Here is a 16,314-nt window from a genome sequence, read left to right on the forward strand (position 1 = left end):
TTCACTATGCACTTGTCAGAAATTTTCTCTGACATTCATCCACGCCTTACATTTCCATCTTTTTAACCTTGGGATAGGATTTCATCCCTTTTTGGCTCCCCCACACCTTACATCCCTTTTTTTCTTTTTTCTTTTTTTATTGTTTTTATTTTTTTTTTGCCGCATAGTTTTCTCATGCGTACTCCCTAGGCTTGAGATATAGGGTATGTTTATTTATCTGGCCTAGGGATGAATTTTTCGGTCCTATGCATGATTGGATGAAGGATTTTCTACTTGAGTTCATGCTACTGGTTGGTTACTTATTTCAACAGGTAATCATTCCAAGTTCTACTCGCATCTTATGTTTCTCCAGTTACCCTCACAGATTATTTTGAATTTAACTGTCATTGGCACCACTATCAAAATCCACTATATGTGCATAAAAAAATTCAATTCACTGGGGGATTCATAACGAGTGATAAGACTAAGCAGCATGCAGTACATTTAGCTCAAAATCATCATTGGCTACCAATTTACTAGTTTCGCCATCAACTGACACTCATGCAAGACAAATATGCGAAACGACCCCCTCATACTAAGGGTGTGCAATGTCCCTATTGCACAAAAGACTCAAACACATAAGTGCAAACCAAAGATGCAGACACAGAAAAATATTTCAACATAAATGCCAGACTGAAACAATGGTAAGAAAGAAACATAAAAGCAGTAAAAATGAAAAAATGCAAAGAAAGGGGAAATAGTGAACTCCCCTGATCAAAGCTCCTCCTCGTCGTACTCCGGTGGTGGCACTCCGGCTGCATCCCCTTGCGGAACATAGTCATAATGAAACTGGTAGGGGGGAATGAACGACGGACGTGGTGGTATGGTCCCTGGATCTATGCCCCCATGGATGAGCATAGTGCGCATCATGGAGTCGAGATGTGCAAGATGTGCCGTGTCGTTGGTGTTGACCTGCTCCTGGTGAGCCATGAAGGCAAGACTCTCGTCCATTTTTTCGTTTTGAGTGCGCCTGCGGAACTGTGGGCGACGAGGGACGGCGGCGCTTGATCCTCCTACTTCCTCCTCCTGGGTGGAGAAGTCTACCTGTCGTTTCGCCCTCTTCCGCCTCCATTCATCCACACAAATAGGCTTCATTGGTTGTAGCCACTCATCGTCGTCCCAGAAAATAACCCCTGCCTGGGCACACAACTCGGATATGATGGTAGGAAAGAAGAGGCCGACGTGGCTGTTATTTATGCTCATAATAATTTGAGAGTGTAGGAGCTTGCCCACGTTGATGGCGTAGTCCTGAGATAATGCAAAGAATACCACTGCCCGCTCTTTCTGCACTTCACTCTTGTGGGAGACTGGCATCATCCTTCTGACAAAAAATAAATACCACAGGGCAATATCGGCCCGCGAATATTGCTCATCAAAGTAGCTCGGGGGTCCCCCTAATGGTTTCCAGGTCGCCCCTGGAAGGCACAAAGTTTCGATGATCATCGTGTAATTGGGGTCAGCAACTAAGGCCTCAAATTCGGAATCGTCAACGTCGGCTGTTTCTAATAGAGAGTTAATCGTGAAGGAATCAAATGGCACGAGCCGACCTCTAACGAACGCTTTACCATCAGTTCGTTCAGCGGAATTTGCATATAATTCCCTAACTACAGACACCACTACCGCCTTAGGTTGCTCGCCAAATTTTACCCATCCTCGTCTCTCTAATTCCCCAAGAGTCTTTAAGTGTCTATCCTCAAATAGACGACGAAATCCCCTTTCAGCAATGAGGTTTCTATGCACCTTAGCATGCTCAAATCGAGCCCGTGCCGACTCATTCATAAAACATGTTCTATCGAAAAACGAAGATGAAGAGGAACCGGGAGTACTTTTCAATTTCTTGGGTGCCATAGTGGTGTTGATGGAGTTGGTGGATGATTTGTAGAGAGAGAGTCTTGATTCCCAATGAATAGGAGTAGCTAAGCTGCCTCAATCTTGATTGTTGGGAGTGGATTTGCTGCAAAAATCGAGAGGGAGGTAAGTGAGAGTTGGGGATTTGGGGAGAATATTTCGCAGAATGAAAAGGGGGAAAGGGGATCGCGCTTTTTAATTGCAGTCGCGCTCGAGCGATAGAAAAGTACCGCTCGAGCGCCGAGCTCTCTAGACTTTTGCTTCGAAATAAGTGGTCGCGCTCGAGCGGCAAAAAATTACCGCCCGAGCGCCGAGCTCTCTAGAAAATTGTCCCCTTTTTTTTTAAAAAAAAATGAAAACAGAACAATAAAAATAAATAAAACATAACTAACAAAAACAAGATATCGAATTAAATGCAAGATAAGGGAAAGAGAGGTAGTTCTCAATTTATAGCCGAGAGCTTGACTGTCGGTCAGTTTCAGTTAGGATTGTCTTGGAACCGGGTGATTCCAAGTTGTGGCTCAATTGTGCCACTCATATAGTGCTTTAGCTGTTGTGCATTGATCGTAAATGTCCCATCCTTTCCGTCTTGCAATTATACAGCCCCCGATGGGTAAACTTTGGAAATCATGAATGGACCAGACCATCGCGACTTCAACTTTCTGGGAAATAGTCGCAATTGGGAGTTGTAGAGCATGACGTTTCACCTTCCTTGAATTCCCTCTCGATGATTGTAATGACCGCGATTTAATTATTGTAATCAGATGTTTATTAATTGTCAGAATTGTGATTAGCGAATATCACACGAGCTAAATAAGACATGAGAGGCGAAGTCGGGCGTTGGTGCATTGTAAACCAAAATATTAAGACAAAACTGTTGGCGCCCGAGCGGTAGAAAGAGACAGCCCGAGCGCCAATGTGAAAGATCCCCCGTCCGAATCGTAATCCGACTTCAGTACGGTGTTCCTATCGACGCAGGCTACAACTGGACGTAAGTTTTGTTACGTTTATACATGATTTGAATTTATTATATTGTCAGAATTGAATATGAATCAGATATGGTGTTTCTGCTACAGTAGACATTGTATAATTGAAGCCAGATTGAATAACAGACTGTTTATGTCATTGTTAAGATTTTCGGAGTTGATTTGATTGAGATTCGATATCAGATTTGTACTATTGTTATTGATTATGAGTTCTGGTATTATATTAGTGATGTTTAGATTGACGGGGATATCGAGACTGTATTGTTATGCCGTCGAAACATCAGTTGATTTAGATTGACCAGATTCAGTAATGATTTCGATTGTATCTTGTTCAGATATGGATCAGATTATGTATTGATTTGAGTATTGATCAGAACATATTGAATTGAGTTAGATATTGATATTGTGCTTGTTTGATTTTATCATTCCCAGATTGGGTATGGACAGAGTTGAATGTGAGACGTCATCTTCGTCAGATCGGGAAGATAAAGGTATAAATAAATGTTGATTCGGGATTGCACAACTCGAGTTAGGTTTGACTTGAGTTTCCCAAAATCACATACTTTATTTTATTGCATTGATATTTGCAGATTATCAGATTGATATGTTTAGTCTATCGAATTATAGCAGATCCAGAATTCGAGTCTAGGGCAGATCAGCCTAGCTAGGGCAGAACGGCCGAGTCTTTGTCAGAACCGCGAAGACTCTAGACTTACAGTGTATCGATGAGCTTAGATGTAGATCGACTTCTATTGTAGACATTCGATACAGCATACCATAGTCTAAATTAGATCGGGATCCCTAGATTAGATTAGATTAGAAATGAGTCCTTGTTTGAAGCACAGATTTGTATTAAGTCATGTAGTCAGATTGAATACATGTTTTAATGATTTTTATGCTTTTATATATATTTTATATGATTGCATTGATACATTGTTATACTGGGATATTTATATCTCACCGGAGTTATCCGGCTGTTGTCTTGTTTTTTATGTGTGCATGACAACAGGTGGGACAGGATCGGGGTCAAGAAGATGATGAGAGGAGATCGAGATTAGAGTGGTGATTCCGGACTTATTGTAGACATGGTTTAATACTTGAAATTTAGTAGTTAAACCTTAGTTTAAACTAGATGCATGTTGTACATAATTTGTATTATTATACTGGTTTGTATAATAGAATGATTCCATTACCTTCCGCATTTTTAAAAAAAAAAAAAAAATTTAGACCCTGTTTATCTTAATTGATAATTAGATCTCAAAGATGATTAAGAAGATGATTAGTGTCCGGGTCCCCACAACAGGTGGTATCAGAGCGATATATCCTTTAGACTGAGATAGAAGGGAATGAGCGGGGTAGATTGAGTTTTCTTTCCTTGCATGTGATTGCTAGCATGAGATTTATTTTAATGTTGATTGACATTGTGTATGCTAGCATGAGATTATGTTTTACCGCTTTAAAATACATGTTATCTAATTATCTGATTTGAATTGGTAATGTGTATTATTGAGTATGAATCAGATTTGATTCTCGATCAGCAGTAAGATGATTAGAGAAAGATTTGGAACAGATTTGTAGTATTTGGGTACTAATGTTTTGATAAGCAGATATACCTCCACGGAGAATTCCAGAAAGGGGTAGTACTTTGACTGAACAGATAGATGTATCAGAAACTCAGATGGAAAAACAGTTGGAAGAGTTTCAGTTATTTCAGCCGCCGATTTTGAGTGGTATCGAGACGTCTGAAGATTGTGGGAACTGGTTTGATGACATAGAAATACTGTTCGATTTACTTGATTGTACAGATGAACAGAGAGTTAAATGGTGCCTAACCAGTTACGAGAAGCCGCCAGGAGTTGGTGGATTACAAGTAAAAGAATGCTAGAACAGAGAGGTACAGTGATTTTGTGGGAAATATTCAGAACTGAATTTTATCGAAGATTTTTCTCAGTTTCGTACCGAGAGGACAAGAGAGCAGATTTTGAGAATTTGAGACAAGGTCAACTTAATATTGAAGGATATGTTGCTAAATTCTCTACTCTACTGCGTTTTGCTCCTCATGTATTTGGGAATGATGAAGCTGTAGCGGATCAATTCATCAGAGGATTGAACTCGGAGATAGTTGCATTGATGAATATGCAGCGACCTTACCATTTTGCTGATGCTTTGAGTAGAGCGGAGGCGAGTCTGATTAGACAACTAAAAAGGGTGTGTGCGATGCAACCCCAGACACAGCAATCCCCTCTCCGATTTGATTACGGCAGCACGAGTGGAAAGCAAGATTTGTTGAAAGCTCGAAAGAAGCCATTCAAGAAGTTAGGGAGTGGTTCCTCTAGTTCCAGTTGTTCGAGCCCGAGTTATACTGGATTTTACTGCAGAATGTGCGGAGAAAGACATCCCACGGAGCAATGCCAGGGAATGACTGGTAGTTGTCATATCTGCCGACAGCCGGGGCATTTTGCTAGAGTTTATCCCCAGAGAGGTTCCCGAAGATTTCAGGGAGCAGAATCATCTGATGGCAGTGACCGAGGAACAGACCCAATAGGCACTTGATGATTTAGTGGCAGGTACTGTCCTTTTATGATTATGTTGCATATGTATTGATATATACTAATGCATTCCCTATGATTATCTTTGAATGAGTTGCATTGAGGTATACTGTATCTGTTGTGTCTGTTTGTACTGTAGTATTGATTCCCTTACCTTTTGGGAAAAAAAGATTGATATCAGATATTTCTGTGAAATAGTATATACTACAGTAAGAGGAGAATGAGATTAAGTTAGATTATGATGTACTTGTGTTTTTTGATTTGACTGAATTATTGATATTAATATGCTGAACAAGTATAGAACTATTATAGATTCCTTTCAGGAGAGTATAAGATTCGGACCAGATATGACGGATGAGTAGAGATTTCACGGTAAGGATTCTAGATTTAGAATTCCTCTGATATTTGTATTGTCTATGACTCGATTAATACAGAAAATAACAGATGGTATCCTTATGTATTCAGTAGATGTACTGAAATCGAGCCTAGCATTGGCAGATTTGCCAGTGATGTACGAGTTGGCTGATGTTTGTCCAGATAAGATTTCAGATTTGCTTTGTATCAGAAAGATAAATTTCAGAATTGAATCGATATCAGGTACTGTTTGTGGTTTTAGAATTAAGTACAGAAGGATATTGAATGTACAGAATGATACAGAATGAATTGAAAGAATTGAAAGATCAGTAGAAGAGTACCGCCAGGAGTTACATCTGATTTAGTGTTTCTCTTTTGCATGTTTCAGTTTGTTCAGAGATATTCTGATAATTTAATGCTCGTTGTATCAATGATATTTTGATATATTCGCAGCATCTGATTGATTGAATCGAATAACTGAAGATTGAATTGAATACTCTGAGAACTGTGATTATTGTATACAGAAATTATTCAGATATGAATCCTGCTTGAAACAGATTGTATTCAGAGGATGCGATATCTGAAATTAGTATACCGATTGATTTTGACACAGTTGAGATCATGATCAGTGACTGAGAACGACATCGATATCAGAATATCAGAAATTTCAGAAATGTCAGAATTGTCAGAAATGTATTTTTGGTCTGAGGTTGCAGATTATCTTATACAATTGTTGTTTTGTATCTGCTTGAGTATTGTTTTTGTTCTAAAACAGTATTTGAGACAGCTTATATTTTTTGGGGGCATATTAGATTTGCAGATGATATATAGCAGTTGATCTGAGCGACATGAAGATATGATTGATTAGTCAGAATTGACAGTATTGCCAGAAATTGCAATTTTATGAGTTTACTGAACTCACTAGATCAGTATAGATTATTGATATTGTGAATCTGAGTTGATAGTACCGTTATTCTGAGTCAGTGTTTGATACAGATTATTCAAACCGAATCAAAGCTGAATTTGAAAATTTCAGCAAATCAGAAATGTAATCAGATTGTTCAGAACTTAAATTCGATAATCAGAGCAGAGCATCAATTAGAATGACAGATATGTGATTTTTACTGTATGAGAATGATTATCTTGTGATGTCAAATGTTTCAGAATTGTACAACAGAATTTGATATCGATAGTCAGAACCGAATACCAGGTAGGCATTTTCTTTAATTTATATTATTAATTGATTTGTTTATATCAAATAGTTCGAATTTGAAATGACAGATAGTGTCAGAAGCGCACAGAAATGGATGCAGTATTCGTTCAGGTAACATAAAGTGTTCGAACAGACAATTTTAATATAGACAGATTAAATCAGTTATGATAGAATTATACGGAAATGTTGGCAGAATTTGTACTGATATGTCTGAATTGTCAATAAATAAAGACAAAAAGATAGAAATCAGAAGATTTATCACAGAATTTGTATATTTCTGACTAGACATGGAGAGTATATTTCGAAGAATTTCGTAATGAGACCATTAAAATACTTTTTAGATTACGATATGATATGATTGTGATTGACAGATTGTTCAATCTATAACTATTAGTTTGTACCAGATAACGTACAAACATGACCAAATGACACAGATTGATGTCAGAGAAGTGGTCAGAGTAACTAGAATGCCGAAGTAGGGTATATCAGATTGTGATTTCGCTTGAGTTTGTACTTGGGGCAGAATATATCACAAACTTCTTCGCATGCTATCCAGATCTGAGAGATTATTTATAGAACTGTAGTGCTGGATGCTAGCACTAATTGATATGACCAAGAAAATGTAGCTAATTCAGAAAAGAATGAAGATAACTCAGACCAGACAGACTTAATATGCCAACGTCGGATGGTGACGATTGGTATTCGAGGCTGAAGATTTAATATATCCTTGAATGAGATGAACAGATTTGATAACAGCTGATAGTAGTGATTTGTTATGAGCTGTGGTTTGGTATATACGGATGTTGTATAGCCAGTATTGCGAGATTGATTTTGGTCAGAGCTATTCTAAGAGATAGAATATGATATAAGATTGAGATTTTAGAATGGATTCATTAAGATGAGTTTCTGATTTAAACTATGTTATCCATTTCTTCTGATATATCTGAATTGATTGCTTGCGAGTTCGAGGACGAACTCAGATTTAAGAGGGGGAGAAATGTAATGCCCGCGATTTAATTACTATAATCAGACGTTGATTAATTGTCAGAATTGTGATTAGCGAATATCACACGAGCTAAATAAGACATGAGAGGCGAAGTCGGGCGTTGGTGCATTGTAAACCAAAATATTAAGACAGGACTGTTGGCGCCCGAGCGGTCGAAAGAGACTGCCCGAGCGCCAATGCACCATAAATGGGAAAGTTGGACAGAACGCCTGGCGCCCGAGCGGCAGAAAGTTACCGCCCGAGCGCCAGTGGTGAACAAGTTGATCTTCGGACAGAACATTCCGCGCCCGAGCGGCACAAATTAACCGCCCGAGCGCCACCTCAATTTTGTACAATTGTGCCACGTTTCAGTTGCATGCACGGTGAGTGTATGTGTATATATATATATATAGATTTGTGAATTGTGAAAGATCCGCCCGTCCGAATCGTAATCCGACTTCAGTACGGTGTTCCTATCGACGCAGGCTACAACTGGACGTAAGTTTTGTTACGTTTATACATGATTTGAATTTATTATATTGTCAGAATTGAATATGAATCAGATATGGTGTTTTTGCACAGTAGAAATTGTATAATTGAAGTCAGATTGAAGAACAGATTGTTTATGTCATTGTTAAAATTTTCGGAGTTGATTTGATTGAGATTCGATATCAGATTTGTACTATTGTTATTGATTATGTGTTCTGGTATTATATTAGTGATGTTTAGATTGACGGGGATATCGAGACTGTATTGTTATGCCGTCGAAACATCAGTTGATTTAGATTGACCAGATTCAGTAATGATTTCGATTGTATCTTGTTCAGATATGGATCAGATTATGTATTGATTTGAGTATTGATCAGAACATGTATTGAATTGAGTTAGATATTGATATTGTGCCTGTTTGATTTTATCATTCCCAGATTGGGTATGGACAGAGTTGAATGTGAGACGTCATCTTCGTCAGATCGGGAAGATAAAGGTATAAATAAATGTTGATTCGGGATTGCACAACTCGAGTTAGGTTTGACTTGAGTTTCCCAAAATCACATACTTTATTTTATTGCATTGATATTTGCAGATTATCAGATTGAGATGTTTATTCTATCGAATTATAGCAGAGCCAGAATTCGAGTCTAGGGCAGATCAGCCTAGTTAGGGCAGAACGGCTGAGTCTTTGTCAGAACCGCGAAGACTCTAGACTTACAGTGTATCGATGAGCTTAGATGTAGATCGACTTCTATTGTAGACATTCGATACAGCATACCAAAGTCTAAATTATATCGGGATCCCTAGATTAGAGTAGATTAGAAATGAGTCCTTGTTTGAAGCACAGATTTGTATTAAGTCATGTAGTCAGATTGAATACATGTTTTAATGTTTTTTTATGCTTTTATATGTTTTATATGATTGCATTGATACATTGTTATACTGGGATATTTATATCTCACCGGAGTTATCCGGCTGTCGTCTTGTTTTGTATGTGTGCATGACAACAGGTGGGACAGGATCGGGGTCAAGAAGATGATGAGAGGAGATCGAGATTAGAGTGGTGATTCCGGACTTATTGTAGACTTGATTTAATACTTGAAATTTAGTAGTTAAACCTTAGTTTAAACTAGATGCATGTTGTACAGAATTTGTATTATTATACTGGTTTGTATAATAGAACGATTCCATTACTTTCCGCATTTTAAAAAAAATAATTAGACCCTGTTTATCTTAATTGATAATTAGATCCCAAAGATGATTAGCATCCGAGTCTCCACAATGATCCGCTTTTCACGAGCCTTCTTTGTTTTCTCCTTGTATGACAGTGCAAGATCATATGCTAGATTCTGGAATTCCTCCAACTGATCCAGTTGAAGCAGACGTCGTTCACCTGCAGCAGTAAAGTTAAAATTTAATGCTTTTGTGGCCCAATATACCCGATGTTCTAACTCTACAGGTAGATGACACGCTTTACCAAACAGTAACCTATATGGTGTAGTGCCTATAGGTGTTTTGAACGCAGTCCTATATGCCCAAAGAGCATCATCTAACCTCACTGACCAGTCTTTTCGACTGACACCTACAACTTTCTCCAAAATTCGCTTTATCTCTCGGTTCGAGACTTCCACTCGTTTGGGGGTGATATGAGGTAGAAATCTTGTGTGTGACACCGTATTTTCTCAAAAGTTTTTCAAATAATTTGTTGCAAAAATGGGTGCCACCATCACTAATGATTGCTTTTGGTGTCCCAAACCTGTTAAAAATATTTTTCTTTAAAAATTTCAGGACCACTTGAGCATCATTAGTGGCATACGCTTCTGTCTCTACCCACTTAGACACACAATCAACCGCAACCAAGTTATATTTTTTCGTGAACGAACCGGGAAACGGTCACATGACATCTATCCCTCATACATAAAAAACCTCACACTCAAGAATATTATTTAATGGCATTTCATGACGGTTAGAGATGTTACCTGACCGCTGACATTTATCACAGGCTAGCACATAAGAACGAGCATCTTTAAATAGAGTTGGCCAATAAAAGCCACATTCAAGTACCTTTGATGCCGTCCTTGTGGGTCCAAAATGACCACCTAGCTCACGGTCATGGCAATGGTTGAGAATTTGACAAAATTCTTCCTCTGCAACACACCTTCTTATCATGGAATCTGCACAAATCTTGAAAAAAAATGGTTCCTCCCAAAAATTATACTTCACGTCAGGAAAAAATTCCTTTCGTTTGTGAAACGATAGATTTGGTGGAGGTGTGTCCGTGACAAGAAAGTTAGAAAAATTTGAATACCAAGGACAATGTTTAATCTCAAACAGTTTCTCATCAGGAAACCAATCATCAATAGCCTGATCTACACAGTCATTATTAATAAGCTCTAGTCTAGACAAATGGTCCGCCACCACATTTTCTACGCTTTTTTTATCCTTTATTTCGAGGTAAAACTCCTGGAGAAGTATTATCCACCTAAGCAATCGTGGTTTGGCCTCTTTCTTAGCAAGCAAATATTTGAGGGCAGAGTGGTCAGTAAACACAATTACTTTCGACAAAACAAGGTATGAATGGAACTTGTCAAGTGCAAATACTACAACAAGTAACTCTTTTTCAGTGGTGTCATAATTTAATTGTGCTTCATCTATAGTCTTACTTGCATAGTCTATAGTGTGAAATACCTTGTTCCGCCTTTGGCCAAGGACGGAACCAACCACAGTATCACTGGAATCGCACATGACCTCGAAGGGTAGATCCCAATCAGGTGCCACCATGACAAGAGCCGTCACCATGCGCTCCTTCAACTCCTCATATGCCTGTACACATTCAGAATGAAAATCATAAGGCATGTCTTTCATAAGTAAGGATGATAGAGGTTTGGCAATTTTAGAAAAATCTCTGATAAAACGCCGATAGAAACCGGTATGGCCTAGAAAACTTCTAACTCCCTTTATGGTTGTCGGAGGTGGTAAGTTCTTGATAACTTCCACTTTTGCCTTATCTACCTCTATTCCATTCTCTGAAATCTTGTGCCCTAGGACAATTCCCTCTTGTACCATGAAGTGACACTTCTCCCAATTAAGCACCAGGTTCGTCTCCTCGCACCTTCCCAACACGGATCTCAAATTCTGCAAACACTCATCAAACGTTACACCAAAGATAGAAAAGTCATCCATAAGTATTTCAACAAAGGTTTCGATCATATCATGGAATATAGCAGTCATACAGCGCTGAAATGTGGCAGGAGCATTACACAGACCAAAAGGCATACGGCGAAAAGCAAAGGTTCCATAAGCACAAGTGAAAGTAGTTTTCTCTTGGTCCTCAGGTGCAATTGTGATTTGATTATACCTCGAATACCATCTAGAAAACAATAAAACTTATGCCCCGCTAGTCTCTCCAACATTTGATCAATAAAGGGAAGGGAAAAGTGGTCCTTACGGGTGGCATCATTCAACTTCCTGTAGTCAATGCACACTCTCCACTCTGTAACAGTTCTCGTTGGAATAAGTTCATTCTTTTCATTAGTGATAACCGTAATCCCACCTTTCTTAGGCACACATTGAACAGTATTCACCCATGCACTATCTGAAATAGGATAAATAATACCTGAATCGAGAATCTCAATAGTTTCAGCCTTCACCACCTCTTGCATCTTTGGATTGAGTCGTCTTTGAGGTTGCACGAGGGGTGAGTACTTTTTTTCCATCAAGATTTTGTGCATGCAGATCGATAGAATGATTCCCTTTATGTGTGCTACCTTCCAGGCGAAAGCCTTTTTGTGTTCTTTGAGAACTTGCAACATTCTTTCCTCCATAGCATCTGTCAAAGCAGCAGAAATAATGACAGGTAAAGTGTTGTTTTTCACCTAGGTATACGTACTTTAGGTGCGGAGGCAAGGGTTTGAGCTCAAGCATTGGTGGTTCCTCAATTGTGGGGACCCGGACGCTAATCAAGTTCTTAATCATATTTGGGACTAATTAATCAATTATAAAACAGGGTCTAAAATTTTTTTTTCCAAATACAAAGCGGAAACGTAATGTAATTTACTCAAATTACATATTAAACATGAACATACAACTCTTGCGTTATCTACAATAATTCAACTAGGTTCAACTACACATCAGTGCTGAATCCTATGTTGCTTCGAAGCCCGGATCTCCACGCTATCTAATCTTCTCTCATCCTCTTTTTGACCCTGATCCAGCCCCACCTGTTGTCATGCACACATACAAAACAAGACAACAGCCGGATAACTCCGGTGAGATATAAATATCCCAGTATAAACAATGTAAACATGCAGTCATATAAAAGCATATACGAAAGCATATAAGAATTATTCCTAACATGTCTCAAATCTGAAACATAAATTCATATCAAACATTCAATAATCATGAGTGGCATAAACAATGTAAATCAACATGTCATATCAGACTCAACTCAACCGACGCGTCGTCTCAGACTCGACTCAACTCTAACCTAAGGATCCCGATATCTGGATATAGGTAATTATATCGAATCTCAGTCGATAGGAATTAATCAATTCCAAAACAGCATCGATATAATTAATATCTCCAGTGTCTGGGCGAATCAGCCGCAGAATTGACGACTCAGTCAATAACCCGACGAATCAGCCGGAAATGAGGCGAATCAGCCAATAATCAGACAACTCAGCCTGTAATTAAGCGAATCAGCTTAAGTTTAGACGAATCAGTCAATCACCAGACGAATCAGCCGGTGACTAGGCGAATCAGCCTATAATAAGACGAATCAGTCAATAACCCGACGAATCAGCCGGTGACTAGGCGAATCAGCCTATGACTCAACGACTCAGTAATCAATACATACAGTCAGTATCTAAGCAAATCAATCAATGACTAGCGAATCAGCAGTCATTACATGCAGTAGCTAGGAATCAATAGACTACAATCATAAATCTCATCAATTGCAAATATCAATGCAATAAATGACAGTATGTGATTTAGGGAGACTCGAGTCAAACCTCACTCGAGTTGTGCAATCCCAACTCAACATTAATTTATACCTTTCTTTCTGATACCCTGGCTCTGTCGAAGTCTCGAACCCCAAGCCTGTCAATACTCAGTCTGACAATAACAATATCGAGGGTATGGTATCAATACACCACTCAATTAATACTGGATACAAACAGAATTCAATCAAATTCTGTTTCAACAACATAACATCATAATCTCAATATATCCAGCCCTATCATATTAGTCAGATAACAATTCTAATATCTCATAATCAATAACAACTCAATTCTGATATCAAATCGGCTCCAAAACTACTCCAAAAATCATAACAATTTCATATTCAGTCCGTTTCTTAATCTGACTTCGATTCTACGCTGTCTAACATGTCAAGAACAACATATATGACGTGTATTCAATTCTAACAACATCATAATTTCAAGACATGTCAAAACGTAACAAAACTTACGTCCAGTTGTATCCTACGTTGCTATGAACTCGGTACTGAAGTCGGATTTAAAATCTGACGGACGGATCGCTCGTAAATCACGACAATAATCTTCGAAGAATTTTCCTCAAAGAATCCCTCGATTTCCTCTTTCTTTTCTGAGGATTTACATTTACATGTATATATATATATATATATATATATATACACCAACTCGTGCTTGCGATGCCAAATGTCAACCATTCCTTCTGCATGAATGGCGCATATGCGCGCACAATTCCGCGCATATGCGCCGGAAGCACTGCCCGGCTCCTGTACTACTCGCGCATATGCGCGCTTCATCTCGCGCATATGCGCGAGACCTACTATCTCGGAAATCAACATTCGCGCATATGCGCGCATCCAATCGGCGCATATGCGCCCAACCTTCTGGAGCTCGCGCGCAAGTGCGCGCTTTGAAGTCGCGCATGTGCGCGCAGGCTTCTGCCCTGTTGGCGCATGTGCGCTCCATTCCATCGCGCATGTGCGCCAACTCATTTCTTTGCGCACACAATTTACACCTTTCTCATGTGTTTTGGTCTGATCCGTTCCGTCTATAATTACCGTAATTAATTAATAAATCATTTCAGATTACGGTAATTAAATTCTAGGGCATTACATTTCTCCCCCTCTTAGATTTGAGTTCGTCCTCGAACTCTCACTAAATTAATTCAAATCTATCAGAAGAAATGTATAACAGAGTTTAACATCCAAACTCAAATATCTGATTCCGGTCTGGAATAAGAATTCACTAAGTATAATGTCATAATACTTCTCTATTTAATTCTGACAAAATCAATCTTGCCATGTTGGTTATACAACATCCGTATAAACCACTCAATAGTTCGTAACAACTCAACTTCATCAGCTGTTATCGAATCTATTTATCTTAATCAACGATATATTCGATCGTTGGTCTCAGTTACCAACAGTCATCGTCCGACGTTGGCATATTCGGCTTGTCTATCCCGGGCTGCCTTTATTTTCTTCTGCCTCAACTTCATTCTTTCGGTCATATCTCTGATCATGTCAGGTTCAATCTCAGGAACCTCAGAGATATCTTCCACTAAAGAGGGAATCGATACCTCTTTTCGTGCAATACTTCGAAAGAAGTTATTTCAATACACGTCTGATAGTTATGATGGTACGAAAACTCACCAAATGGCACTGCATCTTGCCATCTAGTGCTGAAATCAAACACTACTGCTTTCAACATATCCTCCAATGTCAGGATCGTCTGCTCAGACTATCCCTTGGTCTGTGGATGATTGCGGTACTAAAAGGTAACTTTATACCTAAAGCCTACTGCAAACTCTGTCCAACGTACGATATAAACCAAAAATCACGGTCTACTACAATCTACTTTGGCACTTTATGCCGTCTGATCACTCATCTGACATAAATTTCAGTCATCTGGTCATATCGGTACATCATCTTGTATTGAATAAGGCATGCGAATTGGTCAATCGATCAATCACAACCCAAATCGCATCACAACCTCGGGAGGATCTCAGTAATCTCCTTACAAAATTTATGGAATTGTGATCTCCTTTCCTTACAGGAATAGTCAAACTCTGTAATAGTCCTCCGGGTTTCATTTTCTCAGCCTTCATCTGTTGGCAATTTAGATATTTGGCTACAAATTCAGCAATATCAGCTTTCATTTGTTTCCACCAATACTGTCTTCTATCTGATTCAAACCCGAATTCAGAATAGCAACACTATTCAGTCGGATTCAAGACATCACTCATTAGTACCGATCTGCTAAACTCATAAAACCGCAAATATCTGACACTGATATTTACCTTGGTCAACTACGCACGGTTAACTCAATCTCTCTGACTGAACTCAGATCTGAAATCTTATCAGGGGAAAACATTACTAACTTTCATATCATTGGTAAATCAGCCAATGATAGACTCAATTTCAGTAAATCAACTGATTACATAAGGAGTTATTCTGCTCCTTTCTGTACTAATCGAATCATAGTTAGTACGAATTATCAAAGGAATTCTCAATCTAGAATCCTTATCGTACAATATTCATCCCTTGGCCATCTCAGGTTCAATTCTCACCCTCTTCTAAAATTAATCTAGGGTAGCTCTGTACTTGATCCGCATATCAATATCCGTAATGCAGTCCCAAACTCAGACAACATCGGTACAATACTAGCTATCATATACTCTAACTCAATCTCATTCTTATCCTACTGTAGTATACCAGATCTAACAGAACTCACTGATACCAGATCTTTTCTCAAAGGAACAGAAACACATACTACAGTAACTAGGGATTCAACAGATAATGCATGGATCAATGCAAATTTTTCAGAAATAAAAATATGTGAAGCACCGGTATCCCTC

This window comes from Primulina eburnea, chromosome 2 (assembly GCF_022965805.1).
Source record: "Primulina eburnea isolate SZY01 chromosome 2, ASM2296580v1, whole genome shotgun sequence".
NCBI lineage: Eukaryota > Viridiplantae > Streptophyta > Magnoliopsida > Lamiales > Gesneriaceae > Primulina > Primulina eburnea.